Genomic DNA, 7,114 nt, shown 5'->3' on the forward strand with positions numbered 1-7,114 from the left:
ACTCTGGAAGGAGAAAGTGGTGGCATTACTACTGAATCTGCTCCACTTCGTCCATTTCTCTTCTCTCTACCGGGCAACCACAGTCCCCCAAAGCACACACCCCGGGTGAGCTTTGGCTAATAGGAACACACTGCCATGGGCCTCTTTTACTGACAGGGAGAGATTCCTTGACTAGGCTGACTCAATATCTGTTAAGTTGGGTGGTTATATTTCTCACTGGAAATAAATAATTTGGCATTCTATTTCATACATTCTTATCTTTGAGCTTCGTTAGTATATGAGTCCTGTTAACTTTGGGCTGGCTGCTAACTAATTAAAGGTTCTGAATCTGCAAAGGTGAAAGCCAAACTTCTTCGGTCTGTCTGGAGGGGTTGTCAGAAGGCCAGGTGACACCTGTTTCCATGACATCACACTGTTCCTTTCCACTGAAATGTCTTCATGGATAAAATGGACTCTGGTCATAGCACTCTTCCCTGCTGGTGGAACCCACCCTCAGTCGTAATTGAGGATTAGAACTAAATATGGTTGTTTTACTACTTCATTCCTAAAAGCTATTCTCATTATATTTTATCTCAAATTAATTTTTTTCCTATAGGAAGTAAAATAGTCCCAAGAGATTAACTCGAATGTAATTTGGTGGTTGCGTCAAATTCCTGATAATACTTGTCCTTGGGCATAATCTTTTTATGTCACTAGTTAGGAGTGTCTGTATGCATAAGTTGCTTTTACAATGTGATAACCCTGTGCCATATGTTGGGCAAATATCTTGGCCATAATTCACAGGCAACTGACACATTAATAGATCCTCTGTCGTTCTCATTGTGGAGACTCTGTGTTAGTGGCCTTTGTCTACCATGGATCTGACAAAGGGGCAGGATTAGCTCACTGACGCTGGGAACACAGTTGACAAGGGATTTCGTCAAAACAAAGCCAAACAAACAAGGCAGCTTCCATGGACACCTGGCTGAATAAATTAAACTTGATTGAATCCTCTATTATAACGATGACAGAAAAGGAGGTAAAATATGGCTTTCCTAATGAGTTTCTTTACAATTATTTACTATTTAAAACTTGCTATTCCAAGATAGCAGCAACTTTGCAAGACACTTTTAACTGGATCTTTAATGCTCTCTGTCTGGGTCTGGGCGACCAGAGTTGTGGTACATACTTCCGGCAGGCACAGCCACTGGACAACACTGGACAACACTGCTTCAAAGGCAGGGCTACTAAATAAGCCAGGACTCTCTCTCCTATGACCTGCGCTGGCTACTGAGTGGTGACATGGGGAGGGGCTCAAAACAGGAGAACATAATGTTCGCCGGAAGGAAGAGACTGAGTTGAAGTAACAGTTTAAAAAGGACTATGAAAATAAGTTCAGATTCTACGTAAAAGAAAAATATAGCACCAAGGTTTACTGTACCATTGAATTTAACATTATTTATGAGTCTTTTATTTGCTACGAGTTGGCATTACCAGCCAGCATAAGGCACTCAAATGCAAAAGTACAAAGGAAAAACATTTTTCACTTTGTAAAAAGAAATACAGGATTACACAAGCACCCTGTGGAAAGGTGAGTCTGCATTGTGTGATTTTAATGGAGTCACACCTTTCCAAAAAGTAATTCCCATTCTCCTCCCACTGAGAATGTCTACCAACAGAGTACTTCAACAAAGATAACCTTGTAGGTTGAATGTAGTTAAAATATATTGAGATTAAAGAATGGAGTTAAAATGTACTGAGATGAAAATGTTACCAGTACACAAGAATGCATACGTAGACTTCAGAACTCAACTGTTGATGTGCTCTTGATTAAACTGTAGCTTACAGAACTATGGTATTTTTTCTTTTTACACTATTGAGAAAAAGTTGAGATGTAATAATGAATTTTCTGCGGGTATAGACATTTCCATATAGTTGATTTCAATAGCTAAAAAATTTCATCATAATGTGTTTGGCTCCTCTTCTGATTATGCTTCAAGTCAGGTACTAACACACACTAGACCATAACCTTGACTGATTGGAAAAGACCACTGAAATCGATACTTGATATCCTACCCACTGTGGACGATGAAAAGAAAGTTGCATGCACTTCATTTGTATTTATTTATTTATTTTTATATTTTTATTTTTTAGGCGAGGCAACCCTTGATTGACCTCACAGATTGCAAGGACCTTATCAGCTTACGATCCCTTATTTTTTTAATTTTTTACACCTACAGCACCTGGTCTTCCTAGGTGGTCTCCCATCCAAGTACTAACCAGGCCTGACCCTGCTTAGCTTCTGAGATCAGACAGGATTGGGCTTGTTCAGGGCAGCATGGCCGTAGACACACTTAATTTTTAAAGACAAGTATTTGTCGATCTGGAAATTGAACGATATACATGGGTCCTAAAAGTCCGTACATCAGCTGATAATAGCAGGATGTATGCAGCATGTTAGCGATTGTATTTTATGGGCTCTCGGGGATGAGGGCTCTTCCCTTACATTTGTGATGGGGCCAAAGCAGAGGCATAGAGACCCGAATACATATGTGAAAAATACCTTGCCACCTGGGAGTCAGTAGCAGGTTCAGACACATCCATTCCTCAGGCATTAGGGCAGCTGTTTCCCAGAACATTACCCCAGAACAGCAGAGGCAAGAGTCAGATTAAAAAACAATAAAATAGTGATTCCCTAACGTCACCCTCAACTTTCTCCTATTCCATCCCCCTGTCAAAAAACAAAACAAAACAAACACAAAAAACCTAATGTGACACTTTGTCGACTAAACATCAAAATCTTCTTTTGCTTGATGTATTTTCAAGGAAAAATTACAAGGATTGTTAAGGGCCTCTGAAACAGATGACAAGAAGCATTTATTGAACACTTACTACTACTATATGCCATGCATTGTCATATTTGTGGTTTAATCTAATCTCAATACAACTGGGGAAACAGCTTATTAGCAGTCTCAATCAGTGGATGAAGCCTCAGATGGCCAGGTAACACAAGCAGGGTCAAACTAATAAATGGCAGAACTCAACTTTAAAAGCAGATCTCTGGTACTCATCTAGAGCACAGTTGATGAGCACAACCTTCTTAGCAACAGTGAGCAGCTGAGCAGAAAGCAATTGCAGGAGGAAGAGCCAAGAGGAAAACTGCTGAGAATGCTGGAGTAGGGCAGAAAGGACAGCAGCACACACCATAGGGTGCAATGTTATTTAGAAGCTTTTTTCTTAAACAGACAGAGGTGTGTTCATACCCAGGCATGTCTCTCATTCATTCATTCGTCCTACCTGGGCACAACAGACACACGTTGGCAGATGGTGGCCATGGGAGTGGGGTGGTAGGGAGAGGCTGAGGAGAGACTGGGGAGGTTGCCACTGTGGCAGTGTACAGCCTATGTAGGGTAACAGAAGGGCCACCAGGAGGACAGAGGTGCCCTCCCTCTAGCATAGGGCAGGAGAGTGAACCAGGGCCCACAGGACAGTATGATTATCTGTCCAGAGGGAGACATTGCAAGATACTCCAGAAAGCCAGAGACGGAACCTGTCACATCTCAGGGTTAGGTCAGAGAGAGTGAGTCGCCTGTGGGTTGGGTCATCAGAAAATGAAAGCAGCAGGAAGCACTGGGGCTCTAGTTTTTCTTTTCTTTTCACCACCAAGTCCCCCTGGAACAGTTCTATTGGCTGGAAATAAAGGTGAAGGAACGGGGCAGTTCAAAAGCGGAAGGTTCAGTTCTGGGGTGGCTCTCCCTCCCCACCTTTCATTCAGAAAAGCCACAGAAATGTAGCCTGAGGGTGTGTGTGAAAGGAGGAAGGAGTGGCTCCACCTTCTTTCCTCCTGAGTAGAGCGCTGTGGGCCCAAAGTGTCTGGTGAGTACACGCCTGTGAGTGCATGTATGTGTGTGCACGTATGTTCAAGAGTGTGTGCGTCTGGGAAGGTGGAGGTGGGGAGACTAGGCTCTATTGGACCTGAACCTCTTCCTGAGGTTGCAGCTGCACTTTAGGCCAATCCCCAGTGGGCACTGGGTTTATAAAGGTGGGGCCAGAAGCAGAGCAGGAATTCAGTCTTGAGAAGGAAAATGGTGACTTTCTTCCCTCCTTTTCTTTTCCTTATAGAGCCTACAATCTGGGGGCAGAGATATGGACAAATCCTAATTATAATACTAAAGGCTTAGTACTGGGGATGACAGGTGAGAACACTTTTGGTTCTAGAACTCAAGAAGCGCACTGAATTTGATGTGGAGGAGGGTCAGGGGTCCAGAGGTGGTATTATTTATTTCTGCACAACAAATTAACAAAAACATAGCTGCTTAAAACGACAGTTTATTATCTCACAGTTTCTTTGGGTCTGGAAGCTGGTTGCCTCCTGCTGAAGGTCTTTCATGAGACTGCAGTTATGCTGTCGCCTGAGGCTGTCATCTCAGCTGCATGCGTACCTGGTGAAGGACCCAATTCCAAGCTCCCCCATAGGCTGGCTGGTAGGATTCAGTTCCCCACAGCTGTGGGTGGAGGCCTCCTTCTGTTCCCTGTCAGTGGCCCTTATCACAGGGCAGGTCACAACATGGCAGCTGGCCTACCACAGAGCAAGCAAGCGAGAGAGATCCCCAAGAAAGAAGCCATGGTCTTTATGGAACCTAATGTGAGGATTGACATCCCATCACTCCTGCCATTATTCATTCTTCAGAATCACATCAGGAAATCCAGCTCACACATAAGAACGTGAATGCTAGGAGGCAGGGGTCAGTGAGGCTGTCTTAGAGGCTGCCTGCCACAGTATCCAAGCTGAGACCCAGAGAGTAAACAGGAGTTAGCTAGGCAGGCAGGAGGGGAGGAGGGAGTCGGGGAAGGGCAGATGCTATGAATTGCAGCTGTTGTTCAATGTGGCTGAGCAGAAAGTGGTTCACCTGGGTACAGATGTGTGGTGGGGATACAAGCAGGGCCCAGAAGGTATAAGACCTTTTAATCCACATTTGTGAAGATGGACTTTATCTGGACAGGATGAGAAGCTAAAGCTGGACGCTAAAACTTAAATTTTGGCTTTAGAAAGATAACACTGCTGTGGGGGGAATGGATTGGAGGGAGTCAAAGAGAGAGAGAGGGAGGTCATCAGGGGGATTTGACTCAGGTAGTGGCCGGAGAGGCAGAATGATGTCTAGAGAAATTAAAGACTAATTTCTAATCTAATCTAATCTAATCTAATCTAATCTAATCTAATCCAATCCATTAGATTAAGGGACTAATTGCTTATTGTCCCCCTCACCCCCCTATACAAGTTCAGTGAAGGCAGAGATTTTTGGTTTGTAACCTAGAACACTGGCTTCAAATGAATGAATGGGCTATACCCAGGGTTCTGCCTTGAGTAACTTGGTAGAACTGTTCTCTGAGATATGAAACACAGAGCACAGACATGTCTAGAAACTTAATATTTGAGAAATAATAACTTTAAGGTGCTTTGTGGGACATCCAAGAGTAAATGCTTAGTAGGCAGTTGAAACATGGGCATCTGGAGAGCTTTCCAGAGAAATAGTGAGAGATGCAGATTTGAGCATCGTAAGTACCCAGATGCCAATTATGGGAATGGATAATTTCTGAAAAGCCTCTCAGGCTTTTCAGGAGGTGCAGGGTATGTCCCAACCCTATAAAATCAGTCTCCCAAGAGGGAGGCAGGGGAAACTGTAGTTTTTTAAAAGTTGCCAAGTGATTTTGAAGTGTGACGAGGTTTTTAAATCATTCGTTTAAACCTCTAAGAACTTCATATTTGATTTAAGTCCTTTTAAAAGAATTAAAGTGGCAGGAAAAGTCGTAGATTACTAAGCTTTTAGAAGTTGATTGTTAAATTACAGACCAATAGGAAATTTAAAGCAATCAAGAAAATAAACTCTCCCACAAGTTTAAAAACAAAACTATAAAACACATTCTGTATGTTTATTATCAAGAAACTGCTGACTGTAATTAGGACTATAAATTTAGTTGAGAGTAAATGAGAGCTAGATTCATAAATAAAATTGTCTGTAAACATTTGTGAATCAGCTATCCTCCCGGGTTTTGTCTATAAAAGAACCCTGTGGGTATCTGAAGAGCAGGGGACAGACAGTACCTGGCTCTGACTGGGCGAGAAGTCCTCATTGTTTCATAGCCAAGGAAAGCTCTCCAGCATCACCTCTTCTCTGGGAAAACGTCAAAGCTACCTCTCGCCACTCCCAGATCTCGGCCTGAGCTGCACCCCCACTTCCACTTCCTTACAACTTTTCTTTGTCCTTGGCAGTTTAACTTTGATCCTCAAAAGTCCATTGAAAGACCCTTTCGGGTCCTTAGGGACCCCTGGCCTAGTAAGCTCCATGCAAAACAGCGGCCTTTCCAGTACACACTCTCCAGAGCGTCCCGTTCCCTCCAGCCGCCACCCAGGCCTCTGGCTCACTCCTGCCCTCCCGCTCCATGCTGGCAGCAGACTGCCCCAGGGACATGCCTTCCATCTTCTGGAAATATCTGTCAAAGTTCAGCACTCACCCTTTCCCCTCTCCAGGACTAAGCTGAAATCGTTATCCCATTTCTATCTTTTCTTGCTGTCCTTAAAGATACATATGCAGGTTTTTCGTTTATTTTATATAATTTTGTTGTCATCAGGAAATGAAAATAAACATACTAATGCAAGTAAGTCACAGCTCCCCTCCCTGATTCGGAGGAAGCCTCTCTGGTGAGGTTCAGGTGTTTACATCTTCAAGTCAATCACCCCAAACAGAGGTGCTCTTTAGTTTCACATCACTGGGTGGAATGTGCCTGGTTTCAGTGGTCTCCTGCCTCGTGCAGGATTTCTCTGAGCTCCTTAGAGTGTCTTTTTAAAATTAGTTCAATTTTAATCTAATTAGTCTACAAAGAAAGGCAAGTAAAATACCATTTTTGTATTGTCAGGATGGCATAAATAAATAAACAAACAAACAAACAAATAAATAAATAAAAGCGAAGCCTGATAATACTCAGTTTGGGCCAGCTTGCTGGGAAGCTTACCCTCTTTTGAACTGTTGGAGGGGTTCTGAATTAAGAGCCTTAAATATGTGCACAGCCTTCAACTCAGTAATCCCACTTCTAGGAAAATATCCTAAGGAAATAATCAAGAGATGCAGTCAAGGAT

The 7,114-nt window shown here is 43.1% G+C and overlaps 1 pseudogene; it reads right to left on the reverse strand.

Annotated features, from left to right (window-relative positions):
• Positions 1 to 2,210: 2,210 nt before the first annotated feature.
• On the reverse strand, positions 2,211 to 2,329 carry LOC111741868 (annotated as a pseudogene).
• Between the last annotated feature and the right edge of the window lie 4,785 nt (positions 2,330 to 7,114).

This window comes from Pteropus vampyrus, unplaced genomic scaffold (genome assembly GCF_000151845.1).
Source record: "Pteropus vampyrus isolate Shadow unplaced genomic scaffold, Pvam_2.0 Scaffold82, whole genome shotgun sequence".
In the NCBI taxonomy this organism is placed as follows: domain Eukaryota; kingdom Metazoa; phylum Chordata; class Mammalia; order Chiroptera; family Pteropodidae; genus Pteropus; species Pteropus vampyrus.